Source organism: Hesperophylax consimilis, chromosome 21 (genome assembly GCF_061612785.1).
Source record: "Hesperophylax consimilis isolate HC1 chromosome 21, BYU_Hcon_1.0, whole genome shotgun sequence".
Taxonomy (NCBI): domain Eukaryota; kingdom Metazoa; phylum Arthropoda; class Insecta; order Trichoptera; family Limnephilidae; genus Hesperophylax; species Hesperophylax consimilis.
This window is the reverse complement of record NC_142856.1, coordinates 14,767-36,756: the sequence shown is the minus strand read 5'-3', so window position 1 is coordinate 36,756 and position 21,990 is coordinate 14,767.

Below are 21,990 nucleotides of genomic sequence, written 5' to 3'. Positions count from 1 at the left end.
ACTTTTTAATGGTTTTTCTATATTTTACAGCGTTTTAAGACAATTTAACGCTCTGATAAGGTTTTTCTGGTATTTTCACTGTTTTACGACGATTCAACGCTCTTATAAGGTTTTTCTGTTATTTTCACTGTTTTACGACGATTTGACAAATTTATATGGTTTTTCAAAGATTTTTAGTGTAATACGACGATTTAACACTTTTTAATGGGTTTTCAATATTTTAAAGCGTTTTAAGATGATTTAACGCTCTTATAAGGTTTTTCTGGTATTTTAACTGTTTTACGTCGATTTAACGCTCTTGTAAGGTTTTTCTGGTATTTTCACTGTTTTACGACGATTTGACGCTCTTATAAGGTTTTTCTGGTATTTACACTGTTTAACGACGATTTCACGCTCTTATAAGGTTTTTCTGGTATTTTCACTGTTTTACGACGTTTTAACGCTCTTATAAGGTTTTTCTGGTATTGACACTGTTTTACGACGATTTGACGCTCTTCTAAGGTTTTTCTGGTAATTTTTTTACTGTTTTACGACGATTCAACGCTCGTATAAGGTTTTTCTGGTATTTGCACTGTTATACGATAATTTGACAAATTGTTAGAGTTTTTAAATGATTTTCAGTGAAATACGACGATCAAACACTTTTTAATGGTTTTTCTATATTTTACAGCGTTTGAGGACGATTTAACGCTCTTATAAGGTTTTTCTGGTATTTTCACTGTTTTACCGACGATTTAACGCTCTTATAAGGTTTTTTCTGGTATTTTCACTGTTTTACGACGATTTATAAGGTTTTTTCTGGTATTTTCACTGTTTAACGACGATTTGACAAATATTAAGGGTTTTTCAACGATTTTTAGTGTTTTACGACGATTTAACACTTTTTAATGGTTTTTCTATATTTTACAGCGTTTTAAGACAATTTAACGCTCTGATAAGGTTTCTCTGGTAATTTTCACTGTTTGACGACGATTTAACGCTCGTATAAGGTTTTTCTGGTATTTTCACTGTTTTTCGACGATTTGACGCTCTTATAAGGTTTCTCTAGTATTTTCACTGTTTAACGAAGATTTAACAATTTTTAATGGTTTTTCTATATTTTACAGCGTTTTAAGACGATTTAACGCTCTTATAAGGTTTATCTGGTATTTTCACTGTTTTACGACGATTAAATGCTCTTATAAGGTTTTTCTGGTATTTACACTGTTTTACGACGATTTGACGCTCTTTTAAGGTTTTACTGGTATTTTCACTGTTTAACGACGATTTTACGCTCTCATAAGGTTTCTCTGGTATTTTCACTGTTAAACGACGATTTGACAAATTTTAAGGGTTTTTCAAAGATTTTTAGTGTAAAACGACGATTTAACACTTTTTAATGGTTTTTCTATATTTTACAGCGTTTGAGGACGATTTAACGCTCTTATAAGGTTTTTCTGGTATTTACACTGTTTTACGACGATTTGACGCTCTTTTAAGGTTTTACTGGTATTTTCACTGTTTAACGACGACTTTACGCTCTCATAAGGTTTCTCTGGTATTTTCACTGTTCAACGACGATTTGACAAATTTTAAGGGTTTTTCAAAGATTTTTAGTGTAAAACGACGATTTAACACTTTTTAATGGTTTTTCTATGTTTTACAGCGTTTAAAGACGATTTAACGCTCTAATAAGGTTTTTCTGGTATTTTCACTATTTAACGACGATTTAAAAATATTAAGGGTTTTTCAACGATTTTTAGTGTAATACGACGATTTAACACTTTTTAATGGTTTTTCTATATTTTACAGCGTTTTAAGACAATTTAACGCTCTGATAAGGTTTTTCTGGTATTTTCACTGTTTTACGCTGATTTAACGCTCTTTTAAGGTTTTTCTGGTATTTACACTGTTTTTCGACGATTTAGCGCTCTTATAAGGTTTTTCTGGTATTTTCACTTTTTTACGACGATTTATAAGGTTTTTCTGGTATTTTCAATGTTTTACGACGATTTGACAAATTTATATGGTTTTTCAAAGATTTTTAGTGTAATACGACGATTTAACACTTTTTAATGGTTTTTCTATATTTTAAAGCGTTTTAAGATGATTTAACGCTCTTTTAAGGTTTTTCTGGTATTTTAACTGTTTTACGTCGATTTAACGCTCTTGTAAGGTTTTTCTGTTATTTTCACTGTTTAACGACGATTTAACGCTCATATAAGGGTTTTCTGGTATTTTTACTGTTTTACGACGATTTTACGCTCTTATAAGGTTTTTCTGGTATTTTCACTGTTTTACGACGATTTGACGCTCTAATAAGGTTTTTCTGGTATTTTCACTATTTTACGACGATTAAACGCTCTGATAAGGTTTTTCTTTTTTTTTCACCGTTATCCGATAATTTGACAAATTGTAAGAGTTTTTTTATGATTTTCAGTGAAATACGACGATCAAACACTTTTTAATGGTTTTTCTTTATTTTACAGCGTTTTTAGACGATTTAACGCTCTTATAAGGTTTATCTGGTATTTTCACTGTTTTATGACGATTTGACAAATTTCTAGGGTTTTTCAATGATTTTTAGTGTAATACGACGATCAAAAACTTTTTAATGGTTTTTCTATATTTTACAGCGTTTTAAGACGATTTAACGCTCTTATAAGGTTTATCTGGTATTTTCACTGTTTTAAGACGATTTGACAAATTTTTAGGGGTTTTCAATGATTTTTAGTGTAATACGACGATTTAACACTTTTTAATGGTTTTTCTATATTTTACAGCGTCTTAAGATGATTTATTGCTCTTATAAGGTTTTTCTGGTATTTTAACTGTTTTACGTCGATTTAACGCTCTTATAAGGTTTTTCTGGTAATTTCACTGTTTAACGACGATTTGACAAATAGTTAAGGTTTTTCAACGATTTTTAGTGTAATACGACGATTTAACACTTTTTAAGGGTTTTTCTAAATTTTACAGCGTTTTTAGACAATTGAACGCTCTAATAAGGTTTTTCTGGTATTTTCACTGTTTTACGACGATTTAACGCTCTTATAACGTTTTTTCTGGTATTTTCACTGTTTTACGACGATTTATAAGGTTTTTCTGGTATTTTCACTGTTTTACGACGATTTGACAAATTTTAATGGTTTTTCAAAGATTTTTAGTGAAATACGACGTTTTAACACTTTTTAATGGTTTTTCTATATTTTACAGCGTTTTAAGACAATTTAACGCTCTATTAAGGTTTTTCTGGTATTTTCACTGTTTTACGACGATTTAACGCTCTTATAACGTTTTTCTGGTATTTTCACTGTTTTACGACGATTTATAAGGTTTTTCTGGTATTTTCACTGTTTTACGACGATTTGACAAATTTAAATGGTTTTTCAAAGAATTTTAGTGTAATACGACGTTTTAACACTTTTTAATGGTTTTTCTATATTTTACAGCGTTTTAAGACAATTTAACGCTCTGATAAGGTTTAACTGGTATTTTCACTGTTTTACGACAATAAAACGCTCTTATAAGGTTTTTCTGTTATTGTCACTGTTAAACGACGATTTGACAAATTTTAAGGGTTTTTCAATGATTTTTAGTGTAAAACGACGATTTAACACTTTTTAATGGTTTTTCTATATTTGTCAGCGTTTTAAGACAATTTAACGCTCTGATAAGGTTTTTCTGGTATTTTCACTGTTTTACGACGATTTAACGCTCTTATAAGGTTTTTCTGTTATTTTCACTGTTTTACGACGATTTGACAAATTTTAAGGGTTTTTCAATGATTTTTAGTGTAAAATGACGATTTAACACTTTTTTATGGTTTTTCTATGTTTTACAGCGTTAAAAGACGATTTAACGCTCTTATAAGGTTTCTCTAGTATTTTCACTGTTAAACGAAGATTTAACAATTTTTAATGGTTTTTCTATATTTTACAGCGTTTGAGGACGATTTAACGCTCTTATAAGGTTTATCTGGTATTTTCACTGTTTTACGACGGTTTAACGCTCTTATAAGGTTTTTCTGGTATTTTCACTGTTGAACGACGATTAAACGCTCTTATAAGGTTTTTCTGGTATTTTCACTGTTTTACGACGATTTAACGCTCTTATAAGGTTTTTCTGGTATTTTCACTGTTTTACGACGATTTATAAGGTTTTTCTGGTATTTTCACTGTTTAACGACGATTTGACAAATTTTAAGGGTTTTTCAATGATTTTTAGTGTAAAATGACGATTTAACACTTTTTAATGGTTTTTCTATGTTTTACAGCGTTAAAAGACGATTTAACGCTCTTATAAGGTTTCTCTAGTATTTTCACTGTTTAACGAAAATTTAACAATTTTTAATGGTTTTTCTATATTTTACAGCGTTTGAGGACGATTTAACGCTCTTATAAGGTTTATCTGGTATTTTCACTGTTTTACGACGGTTTAACGCTCTTATAAGGTTTTTCTGGTATTTTCACTGTTGAACGACGATTTAACGCTCTTATAAGGTTTTTCTGGTATGTTCACTGTTTTACGACGATTTAACGCTCTTTTAAGGTTTTTCTGGTATTTTCACTGTTTTACGAAGAAAAAACGCTCTTGTAAGGTTTATCTGGTATTTTAATTGTTTTACGACGATTTAACGCTCTAATAAGGTTTTTCTGGTATTTTCACTGTTGAACGACGATTTAACGCTCTTATAAGGTTTTTCTGGTATGTTCACTGTTTTACGACGATTTAACGCTCTTTTAAGGTTTTTCTGGTATTTTCCCTGTATTATGACGATTAAAGCCTCTAATAAGGTTTATCTGGTATTTTAACTGTTTTACGACCATTTAACGCTCTTATAAGGTTTTCTGGTATTTTCACTGTTTTTTACGACGATTTATTGCTCTTTTAAGGTTTTTCTGGTATTTTCACTGTTTTACGACGATTTATAAGGTTTTTCTGGTATTTTCAATGTTTTACGACGATTTGACAAATTTATATGGTTTTTCAAAGATTTTTAGTGTAATACGACGATTTAACACTTTTTAATGGTTTTTCTATATTTTACAGCGTTTTAAGATGATTTAACGCTCTTATAAGGTTTTTCTGTTATTTTCACTGTTTAACGACGATTTAACGCTCTCATAAGGTTTTTCTGGTATTTTCACTGTTTTACGACGATTTAACGCTCTTATAAGGTTTTACTGGTATTTTCACTGTTTTACGACAATAAAACGCTCTTATAAGGTTTTTCTGTTATTGTCACTGTTTTACGACGATTAAACGCTCTTATAAGGTTTTTCTTGTTATTTTCACTGTTTAACGACGATTTAACGCTCTTATAAGGTTTTTCTGGTATTTTCACTGTTTTACGACGATTTTACGCTCTTATAAGGTTTTTCTGTTATTGTCACTGTTTTACGACGATTAAACGCTCTAATAAGGTTTTTCTGGTATTTTCACTGTTTAACGACGATTAAAAAATATTAAGGGTTTTTCAACGATTTTTAGTGTAATACGACGATTTAACACTTTTTAATGGTTTTTCTATATTTTACAGCGTTTTAAGACAATTTAACGCTCTTATAAGGTTTTTCTGGTATTTTAACTGTTTTACGACGATTTAACGCTCTAATAAGGTTTTTCTGGTATTTTCACTGTTGAACGACGATTTAACGCTCTTATAAGGTTTTTCTGGTATGTTCACTGTTTTACGACGATTTATCGCTCTTTGAAGGTTTTTCTGGTATTTTCCCTGTATTATGACGATTTAAGCCTCTTATAAGGTTTATCTGATATTTTAACTGTTTTACGACCATTTAACGCTCTAATAAGGTTTTTCTGGTATTTTCACTGGTGAACGACGATTTAACGCTCTTATAAGGTTTTTCTGGTATGTTCACTGTTTTACGACGATTTGACGCTCTTAAAAAGGTTTTTCTGGTATTTTCACTGTTTTTTACGACGATTTAACAGTCTTATAAGGTTTTTCTGGTATTTTCACTGTTTTACGGCGATAAAACGCTCTTGTAAGGTTTATCTGGTATTTTCACTGTTTTACGACGGTTTGACAGATTTGAAGGGTTTTTCAATGATTTTTAGTGTAATACGACGATTTAACACTTTTTAATGGTTTTTCTATATTTTAAAGCGTTTTAAGACAAATTAACGCTCTTATAAGGTTTTTCTGGTATTTTCACTGTTTTACGACGATTAAACGCTCTTATAAGGTTTTTCTGGTATTTTCACTGTTTTACGACGATAAAACGCTCTTATAAGGTTTTTCTGTTATTTTCACTGTTTTACGACGATTTGACAAATTTAAAGGGTTTTTCAATGATTTTTAGTGTAAAACGACGATTTAACACTTTTAAATGGTTTTTCTATGTTTAACAGCGTTAAAAGACGATTTAACGCTCTTATAAGGTTTCTCTAGTATTTTCACTGTTTAACGAAGATTTAACAATTTTTAATGGTTTTTCTATATTTTACAGCGTTTGAGGACGATTTAACGCTCTTATAAGGTTTATCTGGTATTTTCACTGTTTTACGACGGTTTAACGCTCTTATAAGGTTTTTCTGGTATTTTCCCTGTTTTAGAACGATTTAAGCCTTTTTTAAGGTTTTTCTGGTATTTTAACTGTTTTACGACGATTTAACGCTCTTATAAGGTTTTTCTGGTATTTTCACTGTTTTACGACGATTTGACGCTCTTATAAAGTTTTTCTGGTATTTTCACTGTTTTACGACGATTAAACGCTCTTATAAGGTTTTTCTGGTATTTTCACTGTTTTACGCTGATTTAACGCTCTTATAAGGTTTTTCTGGTATTTTCACTGTTTTACGACGATTTAACGCTCTTATAAGGTTTTTCTGGTATTTTCACTGTTTTACGACGATTTATATGGTTTTTCTGGTATTTTCAATGTTTTACGACGATTTGACAAATTTATATGGTTTTTCAAAGATTTTTAGTGTAATACGACGATTTAACACTTTTTAATGGTTTTTCTATATTTTAAAGCGTTTTAAGATGATTTAACGCTCTTATAAGGTTTTTCTGGTATTTTAACTGTTTTACGTCGATTTAACGCTCTTATAAGGTTTTTCTGGTATTTTCACTGTTTTACGACGATTTGACGCTCTTATAAGGTTTTTCTGGTATTTTCACTGTTTTACGACGATTAAACGCTCTTATAAGGTTTTTCTGTTATTTTCACCGTTATACGATAATTTGACAAATTATAAGAGTTTTTTTTATGATTTTCAGTGAAATACGACGATCAAACACTTTTTAATGGTTTTTCTTTATTTTACAGCTTTTTTAGACGATTTAACGCTCTTATAAGTTTTTTCTGGTATTTTCACTGTTTAACGACGATTTGACAAATATTTAGGGTTTTTCAACGATTTTGAGTTTAATACGACGATTTAACACTTTTAATGGTTTTTCTATATTTTACAGCGTTTTAAGACGATTTAACGCTCTTATAAGGTTTATCTGGTATTTTCACTGTTTTATGACGATTTGACAAATTTTTAGGGTTTTTCAATGATTTTTAGTGTAATACGACGATCAAACACTTTTTAATGGTTTTTCTATATTTTACAGCGTTTAAAGACGATTTAGCGCTCTTATAAGGTTTATCTGGTATTTTCACTGTTTTATGACGATTTGACAAATTTTTAGGGTTTTTCAATGATTTTTAGTGTAATACGACGATTTAACACTTTTTAATGGTTTTTCTATATTTTACAGCGTCTTAAGATGATTTATTGCTCTTATAAGGTTTTTCTGGTATTTTAACTGTTTTACGTCGATTTAACGCTCTTATAAGGTTTTTCTGGTAATTTCACTGTTTAACGACGATTTGACAAATAGTTAGGGTTTTTCAACGATTTTTAGTGTAATACGACGATTTAACACTTTTTAAGGGTTTTTCTAAATTTTACAGCGTTTTAAGACAATTTAACGCTCTAATAAGGTTTTTCTGGTATTTTCACTGTTTTACGACGATTTATAAGGTTTTTCTGGTATTTTCAATGTTTTACGACGATTTGACAAATTTATATGGTTTTTCAAAGATTTTTAGTGTAATACGACGATTTAACACTTTTTTATGGTTTTTCTATATTTTACAGCGTTTTAAGACAATTTAACGCTCTGATAAGGTTTTTCTGGTATTTTCAATGTTTTACGACGATTTGACAAATTTATATGGTTTTTCAAAGATTTTTAGTGTAATACGACGATTTAACACTTTTTAATGGTTTTTCTATATTTTACAGCGTTTTAAGATGATTTAACGCTCTTATAAGGTTTTTCTGGTATTTTAACTGTTTTACGTCGATTTAACGCTCTTATAAGGTTTTTCTGTTATTTTCACTGTTTAACGACGATTTAACGCTCATATAAGGTTTTTCTGGTATTTTTTTTGTTTTACGACGATTTAACGCTCTTATAAGGTTTTTCTGGAATTTTCACTGTTTTACGACGATTTGACGCTCTTATAAGGTTTTTCTGGTATTTTCACTGTTTTACGACGATAAAACGCTCTTATAAGGTTTTTCTGTTATTTTCACCGCTATACGATAATTTGACAAATTGTAAGAGTTTTTTTATGATTTTCAGTGAAATACGACGATCAAACACTTTTTAATGGTTTTTCTTTATTTTACAGCGTTTTAAGATGATTTAACGCTCTTATAAGGATTTTCTGTTATTTTCACTGTTTAACGACGATTTAACGCTCTAATAAGGTTTTTCTGGTATTTTCACTGTTTTACGACGATTTAACGCTCTTATAAGGTTTTACTGGTATTTTCACTGTTTTACGACAATAAAACGCTCTTATAAGGTTTTTCTGTTATTGTCACTGTTTTACGACGATTAAACGCTCTAACAAGGTTTTTCTGGTATTTTCACTGTTTAACGACGATTAAAAAATATTAAGGGTTTTTCAACGATTTTTAGTGTAATACGACGATTTAACACTTTTTAATGGTTTTTCTATATTTTACAGCGTTTTAAGACAATTTAACGCTCTGATAAGGTTTTTCTGGTATTTTCAATGTTTTACGACGATTTGACAAATTTATATGGTTTTTCAAAGATTTTTAGTGTAATACGACGATTTAACACTTTTTAATGGTTTTTCTATATTTTACAGCGTTTTAAGATGATTTAACGCTCTTATAAGGTTTTTCTGGTATTTTAACTGTTTTACGACGATTTAACGCTCTAATAAGGTTTTTCTGGTATTTTCACTGTTGAACGACGATTTAACGCTCTTATAAGGTTTTTCTGGTATGTTCACTGTTTTACGACGATTTAACGCTCTTTGAAGGTTTTTCTGGTATTTTCCCTGTATTATGACGATTTAAGCCTCTCATAAGGTTTATCTGATATTTTAACTGTTTTACGACCATTTAACGCTCTAATAAGGTTTTTCTGGTATTTTCACTGTTGAACGACGATTTAACGCTCTTATAAGGTTTTTCTGGTATGTTCACTGTTTTACGACGATTTAACGCTCTTTGAAGGTTTTTCTGGTATTTTCCCTGTATTATGACGATTTAAGCCTCTTATAAGGTTTATCTGATATTTTAACTGTTTTACGACCATTTAACGCTCTAATAAGGTTTTTCTGGTATTATCACTGTTGAACGACGATTTAACGCTCTTATTAGGTTTTTCTGGTATGTTCACTGTTTTACGACGATTTAACGCTCTTAAAAAGGTTTTTCTGGTATTTTCACTGTTTTTTACGACGATTTAACAGTCTTATAAGGTTTTTCTGGTATTTTCACTGTTTTACGGCGATAAAACGCTCTTGTAAGGTTTATCTGGTATTTTCACTGTTTTACGACGGTTTGACAGATTTGAAGGGTTTTTCAATGATTTTTAGTGTAATACGACGATTTAACACTTTTTAATGGTTTTTCTATATTTTAAAGCGTTTTAAGACAAATTAACGCTCTTATAAGGTTTTTCTGGTATTTTCACTGTTTTACGACGATTAAACGCTCTTATAAGGTTTTTCTGGTATTTTCACTGTTTTACGACGATAAAACGCTCTTATAAGGTTTTTCTGTTATTTTCACTGTTTTACGACGATTTGACAAATTAAAAGGGTTTTTCAATGATTTTTAGTGTAAAACGACGATTTAATACTTTTAAATGGTTTTTCTATGTTTTACAGCGTTAAAAGACGATTTAACGCTCTTATAAGGTTTCTCTAGTATTTTCACTGTTTAACGAAGATTTAACAATTTTTAATGGTTTTTCTATATTTTACAGCGTTTGAGGACGATTTAACGCTCTTATAAGGTTTATCTGGTATTTTCACTGTTTTACGACGGTTTAACGCTCTTATAAGGTTTTTCTGGTATTTTCCCTGTTTTAGAACGATTTAAGCCTTTTTTAAGGTTTTTCTGGTATTTTAACTGTTTTACGACGATTTAACGCTCTTATAAGGTTTTTCTGGTATTTTCACTGTTTTACGACGATTTGACGCTCTTATAAAGTTTTTCTGGTATTTTCACTGTTTTACGACGATTAAACGCTCTTATAAGGTTTTTCTGGTATTTTCACTGTTTTACGCTGATTTAACGCTCTTATAAGGTTTTTCTGGTATTTTCACTGTTTTACGACGATTTAACGCTCTTATAAGGTTTTTCTGGTATTTTCACTGTTTTACGACGATTTATAAGGTTTTTCTGGTATTTTCAATGTTTTACGACGATTTGACAAATTAATATGGTTTTTCAAAGATTTTTAGTGTAATACGACGATTTAACACTTTTTAATGGTTTTTCTATATTTTAAAGCGTTTTAAGATGATTTAACGCTCTTATAAGGTTTTTCTGGTATTTTAACTGTTTTACGTCGATTTAACGCTCTTATAAGGTTTTTCTGTTATTTTCACTGTTTAACGACGATTTAACGCTCATATAAGGTTTTTCTGGTATTTTTACTGTTTTACGACGATTTAACGCTCTTATAAGGTTTTTCTGGTATTTTCACTGTTTTACAACGATTTGACGCTCTTATAAGGTTTTTCTGGTATTTTCACTGTTTTACGACGATTAAACGCTCTTATAAGGTTTTTCTGTTATTTTCACCGTTATACGATAATTTGACAAATTATAAGAGTTTTTTTATGATTTTCAGTGAAATACGACGATCAAACACTTTTTAATGGTTTTTCTTTATTTTACAGCTTTTTTAGACGATTTAACGCTCTTATAAGTTTTTTCTGGTATTTTCACTGTTTAACGACGATTTGACAAATATTTAGGGTTTTTCAACGATTTTGAGTTTAATACGACGATTTAACACTTTTAATGGTTTTTCTATATTTTACAGCGTTTTAAGACGATTTAACGCTCTTATAAGGTTTATCTGGTATTTTCACTGTTTTATGACGATTTGACAAATTTTTAGGGTTTTTCAATGATTTTTAGTGTAATACGACGATCAAACACTTTTTAATGGTTTTTCTATATTTTACAGCGTTTAAAGACGATTTAGCGCTCTTATAAGGTTTATCTGGTATTTTCACTGTTTTATGACGATTTGACAAATTTTTAGGGTTTTTGAATGATTTTTAGTGTAATACGACGATTTAACACTTTTTAATGGTTTTTCTATATTTTACAGCGTCTTAAGATGATTTATTGCTCTTATAAGGTTTTTCTGGTATTTTAACTGTTTTACGTCGATTTAACGCTCTTATAAGGTTTTTCTGGTAATTTCACTGTTTAACGACGATTTGACAAATAGTTAGGGTTTTTCAACGATTTTTAGTGTAATACGACGATTTAACACTTTTTAAGGGTTTTTCTAAATTTTACAGCGTTTTAAGACAATTTAACGCTCTAATAAGGTTTTTCTGGTATTTTCACTGTTTTACGACGATTTATAAGGTTTTTCTGGTATTTTCAATGTTTTACGACGATTTGACAAATTTATATGGTTTTTCAAAGATTTTTAGTGTAATACGACGATTTAACACTTTTTTATGGTTTTTCTATATTTTACAGCGTTTTAAGATGATTTAACGCTCTTATAAGGATTTTCTGTTATTTTCACTGTTTAACGACGATTTAACGCTCTAATAAGGTTTTTCTGGTATTTTCACTGTTTTACGACGATTTAACGCTCTTATAAGGTTTTACTGGTATTTTCACTGTTTTACGACAATAAAACGCTCTTATAAGGTTTTTCTGTTATTGTCACTGTTTTACGACGATTAAACGCTCTAACAAGGTTTTTCTGGTATTTTCACTGTTTAACGACGATTAAAAAATATTAAGGGTTTTTCAACGATTTTTAGTGTAATACGACGATTTAACACTTTTTAATGGTTTTTCTATATTTTACAGCGTTTTAAGACAATTTAACGCTCTGATAAGGTTTTTCTGGTATTTTCAATGTTTTACGACGATTTGACAAATTTATATGGTTTTTCAAAGATTTTTAGTGTAATACGACGATTTAACACTTTTTAATGGTTTTTCTATATTTTACAGCGTTTTAAGATGATTTAACGCTCTTATAAGGTTTTTCTGGTATTTAAACTGTTTTACGTCGATTTAACGCTCTTATAAGGTTTTTCTGTTATTTTCACTGTTTAACGACGATTTAACGCTCATATAAGGTTTTTCTGGTATTTTTTTTGTTTTACGACGATTTAACGCTCTTATAAGGTTTTTCTGGTATTTTCACTGTTTTACGACGATTTGACGCTCTTATAAGGTTTTTCTGGTATTTTCACTGTTTTACGACGATAAAACGCTCTTATAAGGTTTTTCTGTTATTTTCACCGTTATACGATAATTTGACAAATTGTAAGAGTTTTTTTATGATTTTCAGTGAAATACGACGATCAAACACTTTTTAATGGTTTTTCTTTATTTTACAGCGTTTTTAGACGATTTAACGCTCTTATAAGGTTTTTCTGGTATTTTCACTGTTTAACGACGATTTGACAACTATTTAGGGTTTTTCAACGATTTTGAGTTTAATACGACGATTTAACACTTTTAATGGTTTTTCTATATTTTACAGCGTTTTAGACGATTTAACGCTCTTATAAGGTTTATCTGGTATTTTCACTGTTTTATGACGATTTGACAAATTTTTAGGGTTTTTCAACGATTTTGAGTTTAATACGACGATTTAACACTTTTAATGGTTTTTCTATATTTTACAGCGTTTTAGACGATTTAACGCTCTTATAAGGTTTATCTGGTATTTTCACTGTTTTATGACGATTTGACAAATTTTTAGGGTTTTTTAATGATTTTTTGTGTAATACGACGATTTAACACTTTTTAATGGTTTTTCTATATTTTACAGCGTTTTTAGACGATTTAACGCTCTTATAAGGTTTTTCTGGTATTTTCATTGTTTTACGACGATTAAACGCTCTTATAAGGTTTTTCTGGTATTTACACTAATTTACGACGATTTGACGCTCTCATAAGGTTTTTCTGGTATTTTCACTGTTTAACGACGATTTTACGCTCTCATAAGGTTTCTCTGGTATTTTCACTGTTAAACGACGTTTTGACAAATTTTAAGGGTTTTTCAATGATTTTTAGTGTAAAACGACGATTTAACACTTTTTAATGGTTTTTCTATGTTTTAGAGCGTTTAAAGACGATTTAACGCTCTTTTAAGGTTTATCTGGTATTTTCACTGTTTTACGACGATTGAACGCTCTAATAAGGTTTTTCTGGTATTTTCACTGTTAAACGACGATTTAAAAATATGAAGGGTTTTTCAACGATTTTTAGTGCTATACGATGATTTAACACTTTTTAATGGTTTTTCTATATTTTACAGCGTTTTAAGACAATTTAACGCTCTGATAAGGTTTTTCTGGTATTTTCATTGTTTTACGACGATTTAACGCTCTTTTAAGGTTTTTCTGTTTTTTTCACTGTTTTACGACGATTTAACGCTCTTATAAGGTTTTTCTGGTATTTTCACTGTTTTACGGCGATAAAACGCTCTTGTAAGGTTTATCTGGTATTTTCACTGTTTTACGACGGTTTGACAGATTTGAAGGGTTTTTCAATGATTTTTAGTGTAATACGACGATTTAACACTTTTTAATGGTTTTTCTATATTTTACAGCGTTTTAAGACAAATTAACGCTCTTATAAGGTTTGTCTGGTATTTTCACTGTTTAACGACGATTTTACGCTCTTATAAGGTTTTTCTGGTATTTTCACTGTTTTACGACTTTAAAACGCTCTTATAAGGTTTTTCTGTTATTTTCACTGTTTTACGACGATTAAACGCTCTTATAAGGTTTTTCTGGTATTTACACTGTTTAACGACGATTTGACAAATTTTAAGGGTTTTTCAATGATTTTTAGTGTAAAACGACGATTTAACACTTTTTAATGGTTTTTCTATGTTTTACAGCGTTTAAAGACGATTTAACGCTCTTTTAAGGTTTATCTGGTATTTTCACTGTTTTACGACGGTTTGACAAATTTCAAGGGTTTTTCAATGATTTTTAGTGTAAAACGACGATTAAACACTTTTTAATGGTTTTTCTATGTTTTACAGCGTTTAAAGACGATTTAACGCTCTTATAAGGTTTCTCTAGTATTTTCACTGTTTAACGAAGATTTAACAATTTTTAATGGTTTTTCTATATTTTACAGCGTTTTAAGACGATTTAACGCTCTTATAATGTTAATCTGGTATTTTCACTGTTTTACGACGGTTTGACAAATTTTAAGGGTTTTTCAATGATTTTTAGTGTAATACGACGATTTACCGTAAAACGGGGTGTATAGGGACAGTTTATGATCTTTAAGTAAACATAGCTCTTTTTCGTTGAGCCATAGGGACGATAATACTATGCAGAAAATTTGTTCTTATGCTTCTTTAATTATACGTTTCCCTATTTTGTGGGTTGCCATTGCACATTCTTCAATAAACGCAAAAAAAGCAAGTGTTCCTATTTACCTGCAATGCGGAGTGTTTAGGGACGCCTTTGGGGTGATTAGGGACGCCTTTGGGGTGATTAGGGACACCTCTGGGGTCATTGGAGAATTTTTTGGGATCATTGGGGACATATTTAGGGGGTGAGTAAGAATCGAAATTAATAATTAGTTAACAGGCATCAAAACCTTAAAAGAGTTATAGTGTTTATTTTTGGATCAATAAGTAGATACCTACGCTAAACATATCTTTAAACTAAACTTCATAACATTTCGTACAAATAAATTCACAACTTAAAGCACCAGTAACACAAGTAGGGCAAGCAAAATTTTTGCACACAATGCATTTCATCCATCCAATAGAGGTCCAGTTAGACTTAAGTTTGTAATATTCAACATAATTACAAGCACAGCAGTGTTGCCTATGTAATTTGATGATAGTATTTGGTTGAACACTTTTTTCACCTTCAGGAGCAGTATTCTCACGTGACTTGACAACATTAGGTTGTTTAATTTGTTTGTCTTCACCCACAAGGGAATAAATTTCCTTGTCTTCCACTTCCATTGCCTCTCCTTCTATAACAGAAGCTGCCCTTTCCATTATCTCTTCTTCATTAAAAGTATTTTGGTTGAGAACTTTCAATGGTTCAGCTCGATAATGTTCTGAAGATGTTACATCAACCAGTTCTTGCCCGTTTTTGTCGTATATTTTTATCACATTGATCTTACTTGCGCATTTACGACTTTCATTGGTTCCTTCAGCTTGGTGTATATCTACAACCTGAATGTTTTGTGATTCTGTATTTTTGAAGTTAGAGCTGCTATTCAAATAACTTGATTTTTTTTTAATTCTTTTTGTCTTTAAAGCGACTTTTTTCTGCGTACGAACTCTCTTTTGTGTCGTAATCACCGCTTTCTGAAGATTCTCTATACATTTTTCGTCGACACTTTTTCCTGCTTGCAAAGAAATTTTCTTTTTCTTTTTATCTTCTTTATTGCTTGAGTCAGGATATCTCAAGTCTTTCAAGAGGGAAACTACCGATTCATTTAGTTCCTTAGTGCCATGGTGGTCATTTTGACTATCCTTTGGAAGTAGATCAAGCACAACGTTCCGATTCAAAGGGTGTAAACCAGTCTTTTTAAATCCAGCAATAATGCTGTTCCCTGCATTCAGGGATATTTTGTCTGACAACTTTTTTAAAAGTCTGGGAAACATGCTATTTGGTATGGCAGTTTCTTTTCGTCCATCATTTTCCTTCCAAGTGGCCAGTATGTCTCGCCAGGCCATTTTTAATGGCCGAAAATAAGCCACGTCAAGCGGCTGAGTGAGATGTGTGGAGTTATTGGGTAAAAAAACGAAATTTATATTATGATCTCTGCATTTTTTTATCGCATAACAACACTTTTTAATGGTTTTTCTATGTTTTAGAGCGTTTAAAGACGATTTAACGCTCTTTTAAGGTTTATCTGGTATTTTCAATGTTTTACGACGATTGAACGCTCTAATAAGGTTTTTCTGGTATTTTCACTGTTTAACGACGATTTAAAAATATGAAGGGTTTTTCAACGATTTTTAGTGCTATACGACGATTTAGAAACTTTTTAATGGTTTTTCTATATTTTACAGCGTTTTAAGACAATTTAACGCTCTTATAAGGTTTTCCTGGTATTTTCACTGTTTTACGACGATTTGACAAATTTTAAGGGTTTTTCAATGATTTTTAGTGTAAAACGACGATTTAACACTTTTTAATGGTTTTTCTATGTTTTACAGCGTTAAAAGACGATTTAACGCTCTTATAAGGTTTTTCTGGTATTTACACTGTTTTACGACGATTTGACGCTCTTATAAGGTTTTACTGGTATTTTCACTGTTTAACGACGATTTTACGCTCTCATAAGGTTTCTCTGGTATTTTCACTGTTAAACGACGATTTGACAAATTTTAAGGGTTTTTCAAAGATTTTTAGTGTAAAACGACGATTTAACACTTTTTAATGGTTTTTCTATGTTTTACAGCGTTTAAAGACGATTTAACGCTCTAATAAGGTTTTTCTGGTATTTTCACTAATTAACGATGATTTAAAAATATTAAGGGTTTTTCAACGATTTTTAGTGTAATACGACGATTTAACACTTTTTAATGGTTTTTCTATATTTTACAGCGTTTTAAGACAATTAAACGCTCTGATAAGGTTTTTCTGGTATTTTCACTGTTTTACGACGATTTATAAGGTTTTTCTGGTATTTTCAATGTTTTACGACGATTTGACAAATATATATGGTTTTTCAAAGATTTTTAGTGTAATACGACGATTTAACACTTTTTAATGGTTTTTCTATATTTTAAAGCGTTTTAAGATGATTTAACGCTCTTATAAGGTTTTTCTGGTATTTTAACTGTTTTACGTCGATTTAACGCTCTTGTAAGGTTTTTCTGGTATTTTCACTGTTTTACGACGATTTGACGCTCTTATAAGGATTTTCTGGTATTTACACTGTTTAACGACGATTTAACGCTCTTATAAGGTTTTTCTGGTATTTTCACTGTTTTACGACGATTTAACGCTATTATAAGGTTTTTCTGGTATTGACAATGTTTTACGACGATTTGACGCTCTTCTAAGGTTTTTCTGGTATTTTTTTACTGTTTTACGACGATTAAACGCTCGTATAAGGTTATTCTGGTATTTGCACTGTTATACGATAATTTGACAAATTGTTAGAGTTTTTAAATGATTTTCAGTGAAATACGACGATCAAACACTTTTTAATGGTTTTTCTATATTTTACAGCGTTTGAGGACGATTTAACGCTCTTATAAGGTTTTTCTGGTATTTTCACTGTTTTACGACGATTTAACGCTCTTATAAGGTTTTTCTGGTATTTTCACTGTTTTACGACGATTTATAAGGTTTTTATGGTATTTTCACTGTTTAACGACGATTTGACAAATATTAAGGGTTTTTCAACGATTTTTAGTGTTTTACGACGATTTAACACTTTTTAATGGTTTTTCTATATTTTACAGCGTTTCAAGACAATTTAACGCTCTGATAAGGTTTCTCTGGTATTTTCACTGTTTGACGACGATTTAACGCTCGTATAAGGTTTTTCTGGTATTTTCACTGTTTTTCGACGATTTGACGCTCTTATAAGGTTTCTCTAGTATTTTCACTGTTTAACGAAGATTTAACAATTTTTAATGGTTTTTCTATATTTTACAGCGTTTTAAGACGATTTAACGCTCTTATAAGGTGTATCTGGTATTTTCACTGTTTTACGACGATTAAATGCTCTTATAAGGTTTTTCTGGTATTTACACTGTTTTACGACGATTTGACGCTCTTATAAGGTTTTACTGGTATTTTCACTGTTTAACGACGATTTAACGCTCTCATAAGGTTTCTCTGGTATTTTCACTGTTAAACGACGATTTGACAAATTTTAAGGGTTTTTCAAAGATTTTTAGTGTAAAACGACGATTTAACACTTTTTAATGGTTTTTCTATGTTTTACAGCGTTTATAGACGATTTAACGCTCTAATAAGGTTTTTCTGGTATTTTCACTAATTAACGATGATTTAAAAATATTAAGGGTTTTTCAACGATTTTTAGTGTAATACGACGATTTAACACTTTTTAAGGGTTTTTCTAAATTTTACAGCGTTTTTAGACAATTGAACGCTCTAATAAGGTTTTTCTGGTATTTTCACTGTTTTACGACGATTTAACGCTCTTATAACGTTTTTCTGGTATTTTCACTGTTTTACGACGATTTATAAGGTTTTTCTGGGATTTTCACTGTTTTACGACGATTTGACAAATTTAAATGGTTTTTCAAAGATTTTTAGTGTAATACGACGTTTTAACACTTTTTAATGGTTTTTCTATATTTTACAGCGTTTTAAGACAATTTAACGCTCTATTAAGGTTTTTCTGGTATTTTCACTGTTTTACGACGATTTAACGCTCTTATAACGTTTTTCTGGTATTTTCACTGTTTTACGACGATTTATAAGGTTTTTCTGGTATTTTCACTGTTTTACGACGATTTGACAAATTTAAATGGTTTTTCAAAGATTTTTAGTGTAATACGACGTTTTAACACTTTTTAATGGTTTTTCTATATTTTACAGCGTTTTAAGACAATTTAACGCTCTGATAAGGTTTAACTGGTATTTTCACTGTTTTACGACAATAAAACGCTCTTATAAGGTTTTTCTGTTATTGTCACTGTTAAACGACGATTTGACAAATTTTAAGGGTTTTTCAATGATTTTTAGTGTAAAACGACGATTTAACACTTTTTAATGGTTTTTCTATATTTGTCAGCGTTTTAAGACAATTTAACGCTCTGATAAGGTTTTTCTGGTATTTTCACTGTTTTACGACGATTTAACGCTCTTATAAGGTTTTTCTGTTATTTTCACTGTTTTACGACGATTTGACAAATTTTAAGGGTTTTTCAATGATTTTTAGTGTAAAATGACGATTTAACACTTTTTAATGGTTTTTCTATGTTTTACAGCGTTAAAAGACGATTTAACGCTCTTATAAGGTTTCTCTAGTATTTTCACTGTTTAACGAAGATTTAACAATTTTTAATGGTTTTTCTATATTTTACAGCGTTTGAGGACGATTTAACGCTCTTATAAGGTTTATCTGGTATTTTCACTGTTTTACGACGGTTTAACGCTCTTATAAGGTTTTTCTGGTATTTTCACTGTTGAACGACGATTTAACGCTCTTATAAGGTTTTTCTGGTATTTTCACTGTTTTACGACGATTTAACGCTCTTATAAGGTTTTTCTGGTATTTTCACTGTTTTACGACGATTTATAAGGTTTTTCTGGTATTTTCACTGTTTAACGACGATTTGACAAATTTTAAGGGTTTTTCAATGATTTTTAGTGTAAAATGACGATTTAACACTTTTTAATGGTTTTTCTATGTTTTACAGCGTTAAAAGACGATTTAACGCTCTTATAAGGTTTCTCTAGTATTTTCACTGTTTAACGAAGATTTAACAATTTTTAATGGTTTTTCTATATTTTACAGCGTTTGAGGACGATTTAACGCTCTTATAAGGTTTATCTGGTATTTTCACTGTTTTACGACGGTTTAACGCTCTTATAAGGTTTTTCTGGTATTTTCACTGTTGAACGACGATTTAACGCTCTTATAAGGTTTTTCTGGTATGTTCACTGTTTTACGACGATTTAACGCTCTTTTAAGGTTTTTCTGGTATTTTCACTGTTTTACGAAGAAAAAACGCTCTTGTAAGGTTTATCTGGTATTTTAATTGTTTTACGACGATTTAACGCTCTAATAAGGTTTTTCTGGTATTTTCACTGTTGAACGACGATTTAACGCTCTTATAAGGTTTTTCTGGTATGTTCACTGTTTTACGACGATTTAACGCTCTTTTAAGGTTTTTCTGGTATTTTCCCTGTATTATGACGATTAAAGCCTCTAATAAGGTTTATCTGGTATTTTAACTGTTTTACGACCATTTAACGCTCTAATAAGGTTTTTCTGGTATTTTCACTGTTGAACGACGATTTAACGCTTTTATAAGGTTTTTCTGGTATGTTCACTGTTTTACGACGATTTAACGCTCTTATAAGGTTTTTCTGGTATTTTCACTGTTTTTTACGACGATTTATTGCTCTTTTAAGGTTTTTCTGGTATTTTCACTGTTTTACGACGATTTATAAGGTTTTTCTGGTATTTTCAATGTTTTACGACGATTTGACAAATTTATATGGTTTTTCAAAGATTTTTAGTGTCATACGACGATTTAACACTTTTTAATGGTTTTTCTATATTTTACAGCGTTTTAAGATGATTTAACGCTCTTATAAGGTTTTTCTGTTATTTTCACTGTTTAACGACGATTTAACGCTCTCATAAGGTTTTTCTGGTATTTTCACTGTTTTACGACGATTTAACGCTCTTATAAGGTTTTACTGGTACTTTCACTGTTTTACGACAATAAAACGCTCTTATAAGGTTTTTCTGTTATTGTCACTGTTTTACGACGATTAAACGCTCTTATAAGGTTTTTCTGTTATTTTCACTGTTTAACGACGATTTAACGCTCTTATAAGGTTTTTCTGGTATTTTCACTGTTTTACGACGATTTTACGCTCTTATAAGGTTTTTCTGTTATTGTCACTGTTTTACGACGATTAAACGCTCTAATAAGGTTTTTCTGGTATTTTCACTGTTTAACGACGATTAAAAAATATTAAGGGTTTTTCAACGATTTTTAGTGTAATACGACGATTTAACACTTTTTAATGGTTTTTCTATGTTTTACAGCGTTTAAAGACGATTTAACGCTCTAATAAGGTTTTTCTGGTATTTTCACTAATTAACGATGATTTAAAAATATTAAGGGTTTTTCAACGATTTTTAGTGTAATACGACGATTTAACACTTTTTAAGGGTTTTTCTAAATTTTACAGCGTTTTTAGACAATTGAACGCTCTAATAAGGTTTTTCTGGTATTTTCACTGTTTTACGACGATTTAACGCTCTTATAACGTTTTTCTGGTATTTTCACTGTTTTACGACGATTTATAAGGTTTTTCTGGGATTTTCACTGTTTTACGACGATTTGACAAATTTAAATGGTTTTTCAAAGATTTTTAGTGTAATACGACGTTTTAACACTTTTTAATGGTTTTTCTATATTTTACAGCGTTTTAAGACAATTTAACGCTCTATTAAGGTTTTTCTGGTATTTTCACTGTTTTACGACGATTTAACGCTCTTATAACGTTTTTCTGGTATTTTCACTGTTTTACGACGATTTATAAGGTTTTTCTGGTATTTTCACTGTTTTACGACGATTTGACAAATTTAAATGGTTTTTCAAAGATTTTTAGTGTAATACGACGTTTTAACACTTTTTAATGGTTTTTCTATATTTTACAGCGTTTTAAGACAATTTAACGCTCTGATAAGGTTTAACTGGTATTTTCACTGTTTTACGACAATAAAACGCTCTTATAAGGTTTTTCTGTTATTGTCACTGTTAAACGACGATTTGAC